At 42.5% G+C, this 17053-nt stretch overlaps 1 long non-coding RNA gene across 1 annotated transcript; it reads right to left on the bottom strand.

The window, feature by feature from the left end:
• Nucleotides 1-3366: 3366 nt before the first annotated feature.
• On the bottom strand, nucleotides 3367-7531 carry LOC148210836 (uncharacterized). Its single transcript, XR_015791870.1, has 4 exons — nucleotides 7234-7531; nucleotides 6943-7130; nucleotides 6818-6852; nucleotides 3367-3565 (listed from the first exon to the last, which is right to left on the bottom strand). It is a non-coding gene; the product is annotated as an uncharacterized LOC148210836 (long non-coding RNA).
• Between the last annotated feature and the right edge of the window lie 9522 nt (nucleotides 7532-17053).

Raw genomic sequence — 17053 nt, 5'->3', positions numbered from 1 at the left:
TGTATTTAGCATCATCAGGTTTGTGACATGGAATAAAATGAGCCATTTTACTAAATCTATCAACAACCACAAATATACTATCTCTACCTTTCCTAGTCCTTGGTAAACCTAAGACAAAGTCCATTGATATATCCAACCAAGGAGCAATTGGAACGGGCAAAGGAGAATATAAGCCATGCGGTTTAAGTCTAGATTTAGCTTGCCTACATGAAATGCAATGCTCACAAACTTTATGAACGTCATGTTTCATCGTAGGCCAATAAAAATGTTCAGAAAGCATGTCACATGTTTTTGCTACTCCAAAATGCCTCATTAATCCTCCTCCATGAGCTTCTTTAACAAGCAATTCACGAATAGAGCAATTTGGAATGCACAACTTACCTTTCCTAAAAAGAAATCCATCAAACAAGTTGTACCCATCCAAAACAATACCATTTTCAAGAGAATCAAAAATAGAACCAAAAGAAGGATCATCATGGTACAAGGTTTTAATATGCTCAAATCCAAGTAGTTTAGCATTCAAAGTGTTAAAAAGAGCCTACCTTCGAGACAAAGCATCAGCAACTACATTCTCTTTACCTTGGTTATACTTAATGACATAAGGAAATGTCTCAATGAACTCCAACTTGTCTTTCTTGTTCAGCAAGGTCAAACGCATCATCTTCTTGTAAGGCTCGTTATTCTCTTTGTTGTTGCACTCTCCTTTCTTGTCTATCTTCCATCATCATTTCCATCATTCCTTGAATTGCTTGAAGAATCACCGTGTTAGGATCTTGCGGTACTTGTGGTACTCCATCCTGTGCCATTTTGTTAGAAACAATAATAATGATAATAAGGACCTTACCACTCTTCTCACCAAGATTTCACTCAAGGACACTCGTGTTTATCACTCAAGGGTAGGCTTTTGGTACTAGGTCAAAGATGTAAGGGTTGGCTTAAATTTTGGTGCAATCTTGCTTAAAGCTTGATATAACTAATTCAATGATCAACTCTTACAAACTAAGGCTACAACAACTCAATCTTAGGATAAACAACTTGATAGTTTAAATAAAACACAACATAATGAAAAGAACTTTTCGTGCGCCTCGGATCTTCGAATGCTTTTTTTTTCTACAATTTTCTTTCTTTTTGCTACTGTTTTTCTTTCTTTTTGCTACTGTTTTTTTTTTCTTTCTTTTGCTTCTGTTTTTTTTTCCTTTTTTTTTTGCTTCTAATTTTTTTTCTTTGCTAATGATCCGAGAGCAAAGTAAAGGAATTTCAAGACAACTTATGTCTTGTTACACTTTGTAAGAAACTACTTTCAAAAAAGGAAAATAACAGAAAAATAAAATTACATAAAGTAAAGATATTTCACCTCTAGAGCCAGCCAAAGGATGTCACAAATGCTCTGATACCAAATGATAAGCGCCAAGGTTGCTCGGGTTTACAAAGCTAGAGGTCCTTCTAGGATCCTTGCAAACATTCACAAAAACGACTAACTTCCGAATGATTCCAACCAAGAGTAAGGTTAGAAAATGAATCACTCTTAGATCGGACTTAGAATCAACGATGGTCACTCCTAGATCCTAAGAATGATACGCGCCAAGGTTGCTCGGGTTTACAAAGCTAGAGGTCCTTCTAGGATCCTTGCAAACATTCACAAAAACGACTAACTTACCGAATCATTCCAACCAAGAGTAAGGTTAGAAGATGAATCACTCTTAGATCGGACTTAGAATCTACGATGGTCACTCCTAGATCCTAAGACGACTCACTCCAGAATTAGCTTGATCGAGACTAATCCAATGAATCGGTTTAACATCAAACCTAAAGCAAGATTTGAAAGAAGCAACACCAAAAGTGTTAAGGAACAAAAGTTCTTGAATTTCAATATGTTTAATCTTAAGTTCTCCATAACAAGAGCATTACAAGCCTTTATATAGGCCAAATGGTCGTCCAACAAGAACACCAAAAGTTTTTCAAAATACTACTTAATGCAAATTGTAGAAAATAAGACATGCAAATTAAAACTTGATTGCACATCATCATAGACACTTAAATGCGGATCAGAAAACGTAGTCACGCTTCAAATGGTCTTATCTATGTGCTGTAGGAGACGCTTCACATTTGGATGACATTTGACAAGCTTTGACTTCACAAACTCCCAAGGGGTGGAATCTGCCAAGGCACCTGTTCACAATTATGCACACATTTTTTGTCCTCCGTGTCATCTCTCAAAATAGACAACTTTTCTCGTGCCATCTTTGCTCCATTCTCTTCTTGACTCATTGAAGTAACATTATGAACAAATTTGGGCTCAAAACTCTTTGTTGATTATTGTGCATTAACAAGCTTTTGAAGGTACAGTGTGAAAGCCTCTTGAATCTTCTTGTTTTGCTTCTTGTAATTGCTCCTTTGGTACATGTAATTGGTCATAAATGGATTCGTATCACAGGATCACTTTGTTTATGATACTTTTCAACATTTGTATCAATCATAAAGCGGGTCGTATTCAATAGTGTCTCCAGGAAAAAGTACCCAACTTGATCCATGTACTATACTGTTTAGGCTATTTACTTGAACTTGATCCAGTTTATGTCTCCAAATAAAGTCCAAGTACTCATTATAATAGTCAAGGGTTTGAAGTTTATTTGATTTAGAGTTTCAAAAATTCACTTTCAACACTTGTCTGAATAACCTCACATGTATTAATGTTCACTTTTCACAAACTAGGAGTATTAGGACAAAATATCTGACACTGATACACCAGATACTTGCTCAAATCAATGGAACCCTTGTGGACAACCTGTTGCAATGGACGAAACTCTCTAGGGGCAATGCCGCCAAGAAGGACATGAGTAAGTATTGCAAATTCCACCGAGACCACGGACATGACACAGCCGATTGCAAAGACCTCAACAATCAGTTTGACTCCCTGGTTCAAAGAGGATATCTAAATGAATTCGTCGATGAAGGCTTAGAGCCTGGGTGCCGTAGACGAAACTACAACGGGCGCAAAGTGCAGCTAAAGTCTCCAAAGAAAGATGACCATCCGCCAGCTATCCTCACCATCAGTAGAGGACCGGCGGGAGGGGATCCAGCAATAAGAGTATAACACCCCAAGATGTTATATACCATCCTAGGTAATGCTAAGTAATCCACCTGTCTAGCCTTAACTCTAAACACGAGATAACCAACTCCCTGGGAAATAATTTAAATAAAATAAAGCTTCGACTCCAATAGTTCCACCAAAAATATCAATTTTATAAACTGTCAAAACTTCGCTCTCCGTGGGCAATTTCAAAAAAAGACATCTCATGTTCGCCTCAGTGGCTAAAATTCTTAAATAAATAAAACAATCGTACACCTAAACTCCAACGACAACAGTGACGCGTTTAACAATAACATCCATAAAAAATAGTTCTAAAGAAAACAAAATCGCTCCTCGGGTCCACACCTAGCAATAAAATAAATCCCAACGCTCTCGTACCAAACGACCCTTCCCTCTATCCTCACTAACTCAACTAGTGATCCCTCCTCGGTCAAGCCCCCTCCACGTCGTCACCACGGTCGGCCCTGTTCACACCTGAAAACAAATAAGGATAAAAAGGGGGGTGAGTACATAAGGTACTCCGTAAGTAGCCCTTCCAAACTAACACAAAAATCATGCTCACAGTCACGGCATATAAAATAAAACGATGGCAAGACAATTAAATAGACAGCGAGAGATAAAAAACAATAACTTGACATTTACATACAACAACCATGCGTCGGAACTACCAAGACTACAACCATATGATTCACTAGCCCTTGTCCCACTGATAAGCGCCAAGGTTGCTCGTGTTTACAAAGCTAGAGGTCCTTCTAGGATCCTTGCAAACATTCACAAAAACGACTAACTTACCGAATGATTCCAACCAAGAGTAAGGTTAGAAGTTGAATCACTCTTAGATCGGACTTAGAATCTACGATAGACCCTCCTAGATCCTAAGACGACTCACTCCAGAATTAGCTTGATCGAGACTAATCCAATGAATCGGTTTAACATCAAACCTAAAGCAAGATTTGAAAGAAGCAACACCAAAAGTGTTAAGGAACAAAAGTTCTTGAATTTCAATATGTTTTAATCTTAAGTTCTCCATAACAAGAGCATTACAAACCTTTAAATAGGCCAAATGGTCGTTCAACATAAGAACACCAAAAGTTTTTCAAAATACTACTTAATGCAAATTGTAGAAAATAAGACATGCAAATTAAAACTTGATTGCACATCATTCTAGACACTTAAATGCGGATCAGAAAACATAGTCATGCTTCAAATGGTCTTATCTATGTGCTGTAGGAGGCGCTTCACATTTGGATATGGTTTGACAACTTTTGACTTCACAAACTCCAAAGAGGTGCAATCAGCAAAGGCACCTGTTCACGAATCTGCACACTTTTTTTGTCCTCCGTGCCATCTCTCAAAATAGACAACTTTTCCCGTGCCATCTTTGCTCCATTCTCTTCTTGACTCATTGAAGTAACATTATGAATAAATTTGGGCTCAAAACTCTTTGTTGGTTCTTGTGCATTAACAAGCTTTTGAAGGTGCAATGTGAAAGCCTCTTGAATCTTCCTTGCCTTTCTTGTAATAATTGCTCCTTTGATATATGTAATTGGTCACAAATGGATTCGTATCATCCCCCCTTTCTTTAAAAGGATTTGTCCTCAAATCAAGGTTTTCATTTCCTTCATCAAAACGAATCAAGTTAGTCCAATGATAAGCCTTAACAACTTGTTCCTTACCTTGTGAGTTGTATATTGGAGCAATTATATTACATGAAGACTTCAAGATTGCACTTCAAGGAAGTCAAAAAGTGGTGTTAACTCAAAGAAGGAAAACAAGAAAGGGCCATAGAAATTTTCAAGAAGAAAGAAGTGACATGTCCAACGAAGAAAATCATAAATCTTCAAGCTCCAATATACAACTCACAAGGTAAGGAACAAGTTGTTAAGGCTTATCATTGGACTAACTTGATTCGTTTTGATGAAGGAAATGAAAACCTTGATTTGAGGACAAATCCTTTTAAAGAAAGGGGGGATGATACGAATCCATTTGTGACCAATTACATATATCAAAGGAGCAATTATTACAAGAAAGGCAAGGAAGATTCAAGAGGCTTTCACATTGCACCTTCAAAAGCTTGTTAATGCACAAGAACCAACAAAGAGTTTTGAGCCCGAATTTATTCATAATGTTACTTCAATGAGTCAAGAAGAGAATGGAGCAAAGATGGCACGGGAAAAGTTGTCTATTTTGAGAGATGGCACGGAGGACAAAAAAGTGTGCAGATTCGTGAACAGGTGCCTTTGCAGATTGCACCTCTTTGGAGTTTGTGAAGTCAAAAGTTGTCAAACCATATCCAAATGTGAAGCGCCTCCTACAGCACATAGATAAGACCATTTGAAGCATGACTACGTTTTCTGATCCGCATTTAAGTGTCTAGAATGATGTGCAATCAAGTTTTAATTTGCATGTCTTATTTTCTACAATTTGCATTAACTAGTATTTTGAAAAACTTTTGGTGTTCTTATGTTGAACGACCATTTGGCCTATTTAAAGGCTTGTAATGCTCTTGTTATGGATAACTTAAGATCAAAACATATTGAAATTCAAGAACTTTTGTTCCTTAACACTTTTGGTGTTGCTTCTTTCAAATCTTGCTTTAGGTTTGATGTTAAACCGATTCATTGGATTAGTCTCGATCAAGCTAATTCTGGAGTGAGTCGTCTTAGGATCTAGGAGTGACCATCGTAGATTCTAAGTCCGATCTAAGAGTGATTCATCTTCTAACCTTACTCTTGGTTGGAATCATTCGGTAAGTTAGTCGTTTTTGTGAATGTTTGCAAGGATCCTAGAAGGACCTCTAGCTTTGTAAACCCGAGCAACCTTGGCGCTTATCAACCGCCCCCCTCCCCCTCCTTTTACAGTACTTGATGTTCGACCTTGCCATTTATTCCCAAGGCCTAGCACCACTACTTCGCAAGCACCACTCTACTTTAGTCGTTCAAGCCTAACTCCTCGAGTCGCATTGGCCCTTGACATTTATCCCCAAGGCCTCAATACTCCTCTACAGAAACTTGATGTTCGGCCTTGCCATTTATTCCCAAGGCCTGAACTGTGCACCGGTCCTTGCCGTTTATCCCCAAGGTACCGATGACTTCCCAGCGTATTGGTCCTTGACATTTATCCCCAAGACCCCAATACTCATTTACAGAAATTTGGCGTTCGGCCTTGTCATTTATTCCCAAGGCAACTACTCAAGGCTTTGAACCTCCAAGCGATTTATATGCATTTTCAGTTCAGACCACCCATAGTTTAACGGACTGCCAACCCGTCCCTTCACCCTTCACCCTTCACCACTCCCACTAGCCCTCCCAAGACCACCTACAAGTATATTTCCCACATTCCAATTCACTGCACAGTTCACAAGCATGCTTTTCTTTGTAATAAACAAGTCACCACCCAACAGCTCACAACTAAAACAATATAAACTAATTATCAGTTTAACAACGCGAGCATTTCATTTACAACATGTTTGCAAAACGTCATGAGCCAGTTACTTTTAACCACAACAATTCAGAATCTACTAGTCACCTCCAACAATAAGAATAGAAAGCATGTTTCCTCATAAGTGTTCAATAATAGAAAGACGGCAACAAAATCACTAGAAGTTCACAAATCAAAACTAACAATCCCTACATGCACAATTAAATTATTTTAGCTAAAAATCAGCATCAAAACCATTCCGTTAACGCTAAATAACGCACGCACTCGCCCCCTGGTGCTACTTACACAACCACGTCTTTAAGTTTGCGTCGAACTCACACCTAAGCACAAAAAAAGGAAAAATACAGCAATATAAATATACTGTTCAGCCTTCGAAAACAACTCTAAGAGGGTTCAAAGGGTCTCATTACCGCAAAACGACTTCGTGTAGGTGTGGGTAAATTAGATCTAGCTTGCAAAGGGGTGGGTAGCGTAAATCGGGCCTCGAACGGATGAAGATAATCGCCGGACACCACCCAAAACACTGCTATCCACGTTTTTTTACAGCAACGAAAAACGCCCAAAACGACCTCCAACGGCTTCGATTTGATGTCCATTACTACAAAACAATTTTGCTTAGGTGTGGGTATTCCAAATCGATTTCGTTTAGCTGTGGGTAATCCAAATCTAACTTCGAACAAAGGTGGGTCAAAGAAAATTACCGGGCTTCCCGGATCTAAGCTATTCAAGTCGTTGGAGTTTGTCGGATCGAGGGAAAACACTGCGAACAGCCACCACGCACCACCGCCGCACCTGCTGCTGCCCGGCGCCCGCGCCAGCTGCTGCCCGACGCCGCCTGCTGCTGCCCGAGCTCGACGCTGCTGCTGCCATGCTGCTGACCCGACACCGCACTTGCTGCTCCGATGCCGCCGCTGTTCGTCGCGTCGCCTGAACGGAGCTGCTCGCCGGAGAAGAAGAATCCGAGTGGGGGTGGCCGGCGGCTTCAACAAGAGAGGGAAAGGGAGGAAGAATAAGAGGAAAAAGAACAAGGGCTAGGGTTATTTGTTTTAAACTTTTAACTCCTTTGGGCTTGGGTTCTTTTCCTTTTGTTTAAGGCCCACTTACCCGACCCCTCCTTGTTAAAATAAGCCAATAATATAATTTCGTAATTGGCCCAATGGCCCAAAACAAGTGTCACATAACGGAATCCGTACTAAACCATAATTTAATAAATAACTACACGCGACTAACTCACCACTAATTCTGTAGCAATACAAAATAACCGATATGCCACACTTAAATTAAATAAAGATAACTGATGAATCAAATAAAATAAAATGAAATAAATAAATAAATAAAATCTATTTTGTTATAAAAATTTCCCGGAACTCGAGGCAAGCTAACCTGAGTAACGAAGGGCGTTACAAAGAGAAAGACCCTAGCCTGAAAAGCCAGGGGAAGACTCGGAGCACCAAAGGACTTAATTGTAAAACCAGCCGATTTGGACCAGTAGTTGCCTTTACTGACGAGGAAGCGAACACCTAGCTCCAGCAGCACAACGACGCCCTCTTTTCGTTGTCATCGGGATCGACCACGCACCGACACATCTGGTGCTGGTAGACGGAGGGAGCTCGACAAACGTCCTACCTCTGGAATTGCTACGCATACTTGGATGGGATGTCAGTAAGCTCAAAAGGTGTGTGTTGCCGCTGGTCAGCTTCTCTAGTGAACGAGTTCATCCTGAAGGAAGCATCGAATCGCCCCTCACTTGGGGGAAGGAAAAGTAGTCACTCAAATCGAGGAGTTCGTGGTGATCGATGGTCCTCTGGCTTACAACACCATCCTGGGAGGCCGGTGATACACCACTTCAGGGTTGTCCAACTTGAACAAGGCTTGCCCAAAGGATAGCTTTCCCCTGCCATAGATCGATCAGTGGTAGATGCCACGGCGGGACACGAGCTGCTGACGTTTATGGATGCTTACTCAAGGTACAACCAGATCAAAATGCACCCGGCGGATCAAGAGCACACATCCTTCATCAAAGAGCAAGGGCTGTTCTGCTACAAAGTCATGCCCTTCAGATTGAAGAACACTTTAGCAACCTACCAACGGATGGTGACTAAGATGTTTGACCAGCAGATTGGAAGAAACATGGAGGTGTACGTTGACAAAATGCTGGTCAAGAGTCGAACAGCCGAACAACATAAGGACGAACTCTCCGAAGCTTTCCAGGTCATGCGCCATCATGACATGAGACTGAACCCAACTAAAAATGTTCAGAAACCCTTGAGAGTTGGATCTAAGAACCTTACTAACGAACAAGACCCATAGAACTCAATCTCAAAAACCCTAAAAACAAGTGTGGAATCAACCTAAGGAAAAGTTTATGAACGAATTACCTTGATGATCAATATCAAGAGTAGAGAAAACTCGTTTCTAAACTCATGATTCGAATCACTCCACATGAGGTATGATCAACATTGCTTGAATAATCCTAACATGCAATTTCTAAAGACACAATAAATGGGAGATAAAACTCTCAACCAAGCTAATGAGAAAACTCACTTTTCATTAAACTTCATATTGTGTTTACAACAAGACATCTCAAGGCTATATATAGCCATCCTAGCAAGCCATATGAAAGATCTTAAGAAAATGAAAAGACTCATAACTTACCAGAAATGAAAAGACATGTAAATGAAAAGTCACAACTTAAATAAATGAGAAGACAAGCAAATGAAAAGGTTAAGAAAATGGAAAGCCAACATAAATAAGTGCAATCCCGTCCATAATGAGGGATGTGGGTGTTTCACTTGGATTTTTAATTGAATGAGTTGTCTTTGATTTGTCTTGAATGAGCTGACTTTGACCTTGACCAAGTAGACTTTGACTTGCCTTAAAACCACTTAGAAATGCATAACTACCACCAAATTGTAGTGAATTGTTCCAACATGTTGCACATCTTCCTTTAATTGTCGTGTCGAGTTCACGGAAGCCTGGACATGAAGTAGTAAGGATTGTTGAAGTTTTCGAGCTCTCATTCTTGTAATCGATCCATGAGGCCTAACAAAGAGAGCTCCTTGGTTCATAGCGTGAGGTCGAGAAAGTTCCTAGGCTTCATAATGCACCAAAGGGCGATCGAGGCCAATGCAGAAAAGATTTAGGCCAATATGTCCGCCCCAACCATGTTAAGAAACCCTTGAGAATTGGATCTAAGAACCTTGCTAATGAACAAGACCTATAGAACTCAATCCCAAAAACAAGTACGGAATAAACCCAAGGAAAAGTTTAAGAACAGATTACCTTGATGATCAATATCAAGAGTAGAGTAAACTCGTTTCTAAACTCGTGATTGGAATCACTCCACAAGAGGTATGATCAACACCGCTTGAATGATTCTAACATGCAAATTCTAAAGACAAGAAATTGCACAAGATATGGGAAGATAAACTCTCAACCAAGCTAATGAGAAAAACTCACTTTTCATTAATCTTCAAATTGTGTTTACAACAAAACATCTCAAGGCTATATATAACCATCCTAGGAAGCCATATGAAAAGTCTTAAACAAATGGAAAGACTTGTAACTAACAAGAAATGAAAAGACTTGTAAATAAAAAGACATAACTTACCAGAAATGAAAAAGCTTGAAAATGAAAAGACATAACTTCAATAAATGGAAAGGAAAGCAAATGAAAAGGTCAAGAACATGGAGAGTTTAACAAAATAAATTGCTATCTCGTCCATAATGAAGGATGTGAGTGTTTGACTTGGTTTTTTAATTGAATGAGTTGACTTTGACTTGTCTTGATGGAGCTGACTTTGACCTTGACCAAATGGACTTTGACTTGCCTTAAAAACACTTAGATATGCCTAACTTGCACCAAATTGTAGTGAATTGTTAAAACATCTTGCACATCTTCCTTTAATTCTCGTGTTGAGTTCACGGACGCTTGGACACGAAGTAGTAAGGCTTGTTGAAATTTTCGGGCTTCTCATCTTGTAATTGGTCCATGAGACATAACAAAGGGAACTCCTTGGTTCATATCAAAACCAACTTGAAACAGCTCCTGAGACTGAATGGGAAGATAGCAGCACTAAATCGGTTTGTCTCCCGGTCGACCGACAAGTGCCTGTCCTTCTTCAAAATGCTAAGGAAAGGAAGTACGAGTGGACCGACAAATGCGAAAGGGCCTTCCAATACATAAAGCAGTATCTGGTGTTCGCCCCCTCCTAGTTAAGCTGAGCGAAGTGGACGAACTATACCTATACCTAGCCGTCTCAAAGAGTGCAGTAAGCTCGGCACTAATCAAAGAGGAGGCTGGAAAGCAACATGTCTTGTATTGCATGAGTAAGGTCGTGCACTAGTCACCGTAGTAAGGAAGTTGCAGACCTATTTCCAGGCCCACCGACTCGTGGTCCTGACCGACCAACCGCTCCGACAAATATTCCAAAGACCAGAGGTCATGGGAAGAATCATGAAATGGCCCATCGAGCTGAGGAGTACGATATACATTATGCATCATGGGTGTCGGTGAAGGGTCAGGCAGCGACAGATTTTGTCGCCTAGTTAACTCAAGATCAACCAAAAGAAGGTATCGACCCTGGTCGATGGACTCTATACATAGACGGCTCAGCGAATAACCATGGCTGTGGAGCCGGAGTCCTACTAGTGAGCCCGGAGGGAAGCCGCCATGAGTACGCCCTCCGCTTCAAGTGTCGGACCTCCAACAACGAGGCCAAATAGCTCGCCAAGCCAAGATTGGCCCAGCCGGTGGGAGCTCGACACCTCAGCATCATTAGTGACTCCCAGCTTGTCGTCAATCAGATCAATCAAGAATACCAAGCCAAGGATAACCGGATGGCCTTATACCTTCAAAGGATACGGGCACTGTTGAACACCTTGGAGTCGAGTAGTGTCGAGCAAGTCCCGTGCTTGAAGAATGCCAACGCCGACGCTCTAGCTCGTCTGGCATCGTCATATGAGACCGACCTGCCTCAAACAATTCTGATCGAAATGTTGGGAGAGTCAAGCCTCACCGGACCAGAGACTATAGACATCGACCAGCTAGACACCCCGGACCGGAAAGAACTAGTGAGGGAATATCTGGAAATCGGCAAGCTGCCAAAAGATCAAGTAGTCGTTCGAAGGCTCCAAAGACAGAGCGCCCACTACTTACTCCGAGAGGGGGTCTTGTACAAAAGAGGGTACTCGCTTCTACTGCTCAGATGCGTAGGACCATCCGAAGCTAAGTACATCCTCAGCGAAGTCCACGATGGAGACTGCAGGGACCACCTGGCTGGTCGAGCACTAGCAAACAAAATCCTGAGACAAGGGTATTACTGGCCCACAATGAGCAAAGACTCTAGGCATTTCGCACGGTACTACTATAGATGCCAGCGAACATCTATTGTTGCACGGCGACCTGCCAAGCAGCTGACAAGCTTGACAGCCCCCTGGCCGTTCGACTAGTGGGGGATCGAGTTGATCGGTCCATTGCCTATGGGAAAAAGCTAGACGAAATTCGCAGTCGTCGCGGTGGATTACTTCACCAAGTGGGTCGAGGCTGAACCCCTCGCCACAATCACCGAGAAAAATATATCAGCTTTCGAATGGAAATCCATCATTTGCCGGCTCGGCATACCGAACACCATAATCTCGAACAATAAAAAACAGTTCAACAACCAAAACTTCAAGAGGTTCTAATCTGAGCTTGACATCAAGTACCTCAACTCGACCCCCATACACCCTCAGACCAATGGGCAGGTCGAAGCAGTGAACAAGATCATCAAAAGAATGTTGAAGGTCAGGCTAGAACAGCTTATAGGCTAGTGGGCAGAGGAACTTATAGGCGTCTTATGGGCTTAGAGAACTACCCAGGGGAAACCCCCTATTTGCTGTCCTTCGGGTTGGAGGCGGTGGTGCCTGTGGAAATGCAAGTCCCCCCACTGAGAATTGAAGCCTTTGATAAAAACTTGAACGAGGAAGGGATTCTGAACTCCCTGGACCTCATTGAAGAACACAGAGAAGTCGCTTGCCTGCGAGTGACCCAGCACCAGAGTCGAATGGCTAGGTACTACAACTGACGAGCAAAACCATGTCGATTCGCAGTCGGAGCATTGGTACTAAGAAAAGTAATGCTGAACAGAAAGGAATGCGCAAATGGAGCTCTCGGCCCAAACTGGGAAGGACCATACCGCATAACGACCGTCATCCGACCCAGGGACCTATACATTGGAGGACCTGGACGGTAGACCCTTTTGCCACCCATGAATGCCTAGCACTTGCGCATGTACTATCCGTGACATGAGCAGTGGACTACCACTATAGAGGTGAATCCTCTTATTATTTAATAAAATGGGAATCTTTTTCGTTAATACTGTTTTGATTTTGCATGGTACCGGAAGACCCAGGCCCCGCTTCTCCAAAAGGAAAAGTGTAACCTAGGCCAGAGAGAAAAGTCCAGACAACCACAACTCCCTAAAACATAGGTCAAGCAAATCAAATCAAAATAAACAAAAGAGAATGTCATTTTCTATAAGTAACAACACATCAAGTACAACCCTCGCGCTAAGGGAAAACAAAAACAAAAACAAATGGCGAAGCTTCATAGCACCACCTTACAAGAAGTACGGGTAAGAAAAGCCAAAAATTCAAAGTACTACTCTACAACAGAGCCTGAACAACCGCCACACGGATAGGGCTTCCCCTGAATAACCGTTCTAACCGATGAGGGTCTCGATCAGGGGAGCGCCTTACGAGCCCTCCGACTAGACTTACACCGGCATTTGTTCCTCTAACAATCACGAGGGTTGGCAGACAAAGCATGTCCTAGAGCAGCAATGCAAGTAGAGGGGTTGTTTTTAATTAGAAGCTTGATATTTTCAAAGCCAAAATCACGATTTTCACAATTATTTTTACCAATAAACCCAATTGCAATTTGAAATTTTTCAAAACATTATTTTTGAATCAAAGGTCCTTGAGGATACGAATTTCGAATATCTTTTTTCTGTATCTTTTGTGTGTTGCACGAATGCAAGGTGAAAAGAAACCTCTCTATTTGAAATTCACTTATCAAAATCTCTATTTAAAAAACTACAAGGCGGCCTAAAATCTAAGACCAATTGCCTTTACAAGAGAAATTTGTAGAATAAAAAATAATCCTAAAATCTAAGGAATAAATAAAATGCATAATTCTTCCCTAAAATTGAAAATTTGCTTATCAAGAACAGTATTCTATAAATCGAAAGACAAATCAAATAAAATCGTAGCAAAACAAATAAGGAAAATCATTGCTTAAATATTAAAGAGTGGATGGCAAGCATATGTGTGGCACCAAATGGCATGGGCGCACGATCGGAGAGGGCTGACGGGGCGCCAAACTTGGCGTTGATGGAGCGTGGGCGTGGTAGTGAGCAAGGCAGGGGTGTAGGTGGCATGGCATGGGCGTGTGGTAGGCATCAGGCAGTCGTGGGTGTAGGCAGTAGGGTAGCAGGGGTGTATGCAGGCATAGGTAGCAGGTCGTGGGCATGTGGGTGTGTGGACAGGCAGACAACTGGGAATGCAAGGCGCAAGGCAAGGCGATGCGCGCGACTGAGGTGAATCGATGTGCGCGGCAAAGCGCTCGACAAAAGGCACGTGTCAGCTGTGATGGGGCATGTAGCAGGGGTCGGACCTGTTGTGAGGCTAGCAGCCAAATTTGGTGCGCAATTGGGTGGCCATGGAGCTTATGGTTGCCAAATTCTTTAGGCACCACCATTTTTTTGGCTCGTTTTTAAGCTCCCTTTTCGTCTTGGATCTTGTTGGACCTTCTTGGTTCTTCAAAATTGTCAAAATTTTCTCTTGGGTCCAATGGAGCTTCCTCTTTTTAGGGGCCTCTCCTCTCGATCCTCCTCCTTGTTGATGTAGGTTGACTCTTGGAGTTTTTTTGGCCAATTATAATCATATCATCTCCTCATTCTTGACAAGGATTCGTTCTCGAATCAAGTTGGGTACCTACATTTAAACAAAGCAACTTAATCCAATGATAATCTTCAATAGTTGAATATTTATTTTTATGAAGTGTAGAAACTTCATTTTTCTTCTTCTCCTAAAAAATCTCCAATTTTTCTTCTTCTTTTTTTTTTTTTGCAAAGGTAAATAAAATACATAAACAATAAAAGCATAAGGAATATCTCACAACTCGAGATCAAGGAGACAAAACAAAAGGTAAAGAGAACAATCGAAATCACGAAAATAAGTCCCAAGCAGAGACAAGCATGGGCTCAGAGCTCCTACAACAACTCCCTGGCAAAGTAGTGCAACGAAAATACACCTCAGCTTTAATGACCCTAAGGAGCACAGATGACGAGCGACCCTGACCACCATGAATACGAAGGTTTCGCTCCCTCCAAATGAGAGAGACAGTCGAAGTCCAAGCTAACCGCCACACATGCCGCCGAGCAAATGACCCACCACTAACATGACAAATCCAAGTAAGCTCAGTAGACCAATATGAAACCCGATGAGACGAACCTGCCCACGTAATCATACCAGCCCAAACCGCTCTACTATAAGGGCAATCAAAAAACAGATGATCCCTAGACTCCAAACCAGCACAAAAAACACAAGTAGCAGGCACCAACGCATTCCACTGGCGAAGACGATCACGCGTAGGTAGGCGATCACGAATTGCCAACCAAGAAATAAACGAATGTTTAGGGATATTCCCACCAAACCATAACAAGGAAAAATAAGGAACTGGGGGACGACGAGGACGAAGAATCCCCCAAGCACTAGAGACCGAAAAAAGGCCAGACACCGCGGGTGTCCAAACAAGGCGATCCTCCTGACCAACCACGGCTCGCACCGACATCACCTTTGGGAGAAGCTCAAGAAGATCCACCGAAACACGAGGCCACCGCCAGGAACCATCAGGAAGCAAAAAGTCAGCAACCTTAGCCATAGAAGAGCTAGCAGCATCATAGATGATCCTATCCCCACACCTCGGGTGAATCGGACCCCCCGACAACCAGGAATCGTGCCACACAAAACAAAGCCGACCATCCCGAAGAACAGTACGCACCAGAAGACGGAGAGAATCCCGAACACCCAGAATATCCAGCCAACACCTGGAAAACCGAGATGAAGGCTGGACAGTCCAAATACAAGAACCCCATAGAGCATAAGCCTCCACCCAAGCGACCCACAACGACTCAGCATGCGTGAGAAGAAGCCAGAGCAGCTTCATAATAGCAGCACAATTCCACGAGGCCAAGTGGCGAACACCCAGCCCCCCAACCTAAGAGGAAGACAAACCTCAGACCAAGTCACCTTCGCCCCAGAGGACCCACCCTTCACAGCCCTTCCACAAAAACGAGCGAAGAAGACGCTCCACCTCATGCACCACCCAGGCCGGAAGAACAAAGACACTGGCCCAGTAAACCTTGAAACTCTGAAGCACCGAGCGAATGAGCTGCAAAAGACCAGCAAAAGAAAGCACACGAGCCGACCAACTCCGAATACGAGCACTAATCTTCTCCAACAAAGGCTTACAATCTCGAAAAGACAACCGACGAGAAAGGAGCGGAACGCCAAGATACCGCACCGGGAGAGTTGCCATCGAAAACCCCAAGAAAGAAGCCAACCCCTGCACCTCCTCAAGAGGAAGACCGGCCCCAAAAACAGAGCTCTTACGAGTATTAGCTACAAGACCCGACAACGCCTCAAACTCCACCAAAGAATCCCGGATAAAGGAAAGAGAAACAACATCCCCATGCGAAAAGATCATTAAGTCATCCGCAAAACACAGGTGAATCAAACTAATCCGATCACACTTCAGATGAAAACGAAACCCCGCCGGAGGTCGATTAAGCATACGCGACAACACTTCCATGGCCATAACAAAAAGATAAGGGGAAAGAGGATCCCCTTGACGTAGACCACAACGACCAGGAAAATAACCCTTAAGCGAACCATTCAGAGAAATGGAGAACATAGGAGACGTAACACAAGCCCGGATCCAATTAACAAACCGAACCGAGGTCCCAATGGCCATTAACAGACCAAACAGGAAATTCCAATGCACCGAGTCATACGCCTTCTGAAGATCCACCTTAAGCACACAACGAGGGATACCCTTATTAAGATGATACCCCCCAACAAGCTCCTGACAAAGCAAAATATTGTCCACAATACGTCGTCCGGGCACAAAAGCAGATTGATTCTGACTAATAAACCGGGGAGCCAAACTTTCAACCGGTTAGCTAAAAGCTTCGTAATGCACTTATACAACACATTACAGCATGAGATAGGTCAGAAATTCCCTAACCCCGAAGGATTGGGGATCTTAGGGATCAAAGTAAGCAACGTAGCATTCACCCCAAAAACCGCTACACCGCTTCGAAAACCAAAGACGAAACCGACTTCGGACTCTTTAGGATATTGGAATCCTTGATCTTGCTTTTCTCCAACGATGGTAGTCTCCTTGGCATCTCCTTGGGTAGCACCTCCTCGAAATCCTATTAAAACTCAACACATACACTAGGTAAAATAGCTTGTCAC

The sequence above is a fragment of the Momordica charantia genome (genome assembly GCF_013281855.1).
Source record: "Momordica charantia cultivar OHB3-1 chromosome 6 unlocalized genomic scaffold, Mcharantia_2.0 BLBB01000006.1, whole genome shotgun sequence".
Taxonomy (NCBI): domain Eukaryota; kingdom Viridiplantae; phylum Streptophyta; class Magnoliopsida; order Cucurbitales; family Cucurbitaceae; genus Momordica; species Momordica charantia.
This window is presented reverse-complemented; position numbering and strand designations above follow the sequence as displayed.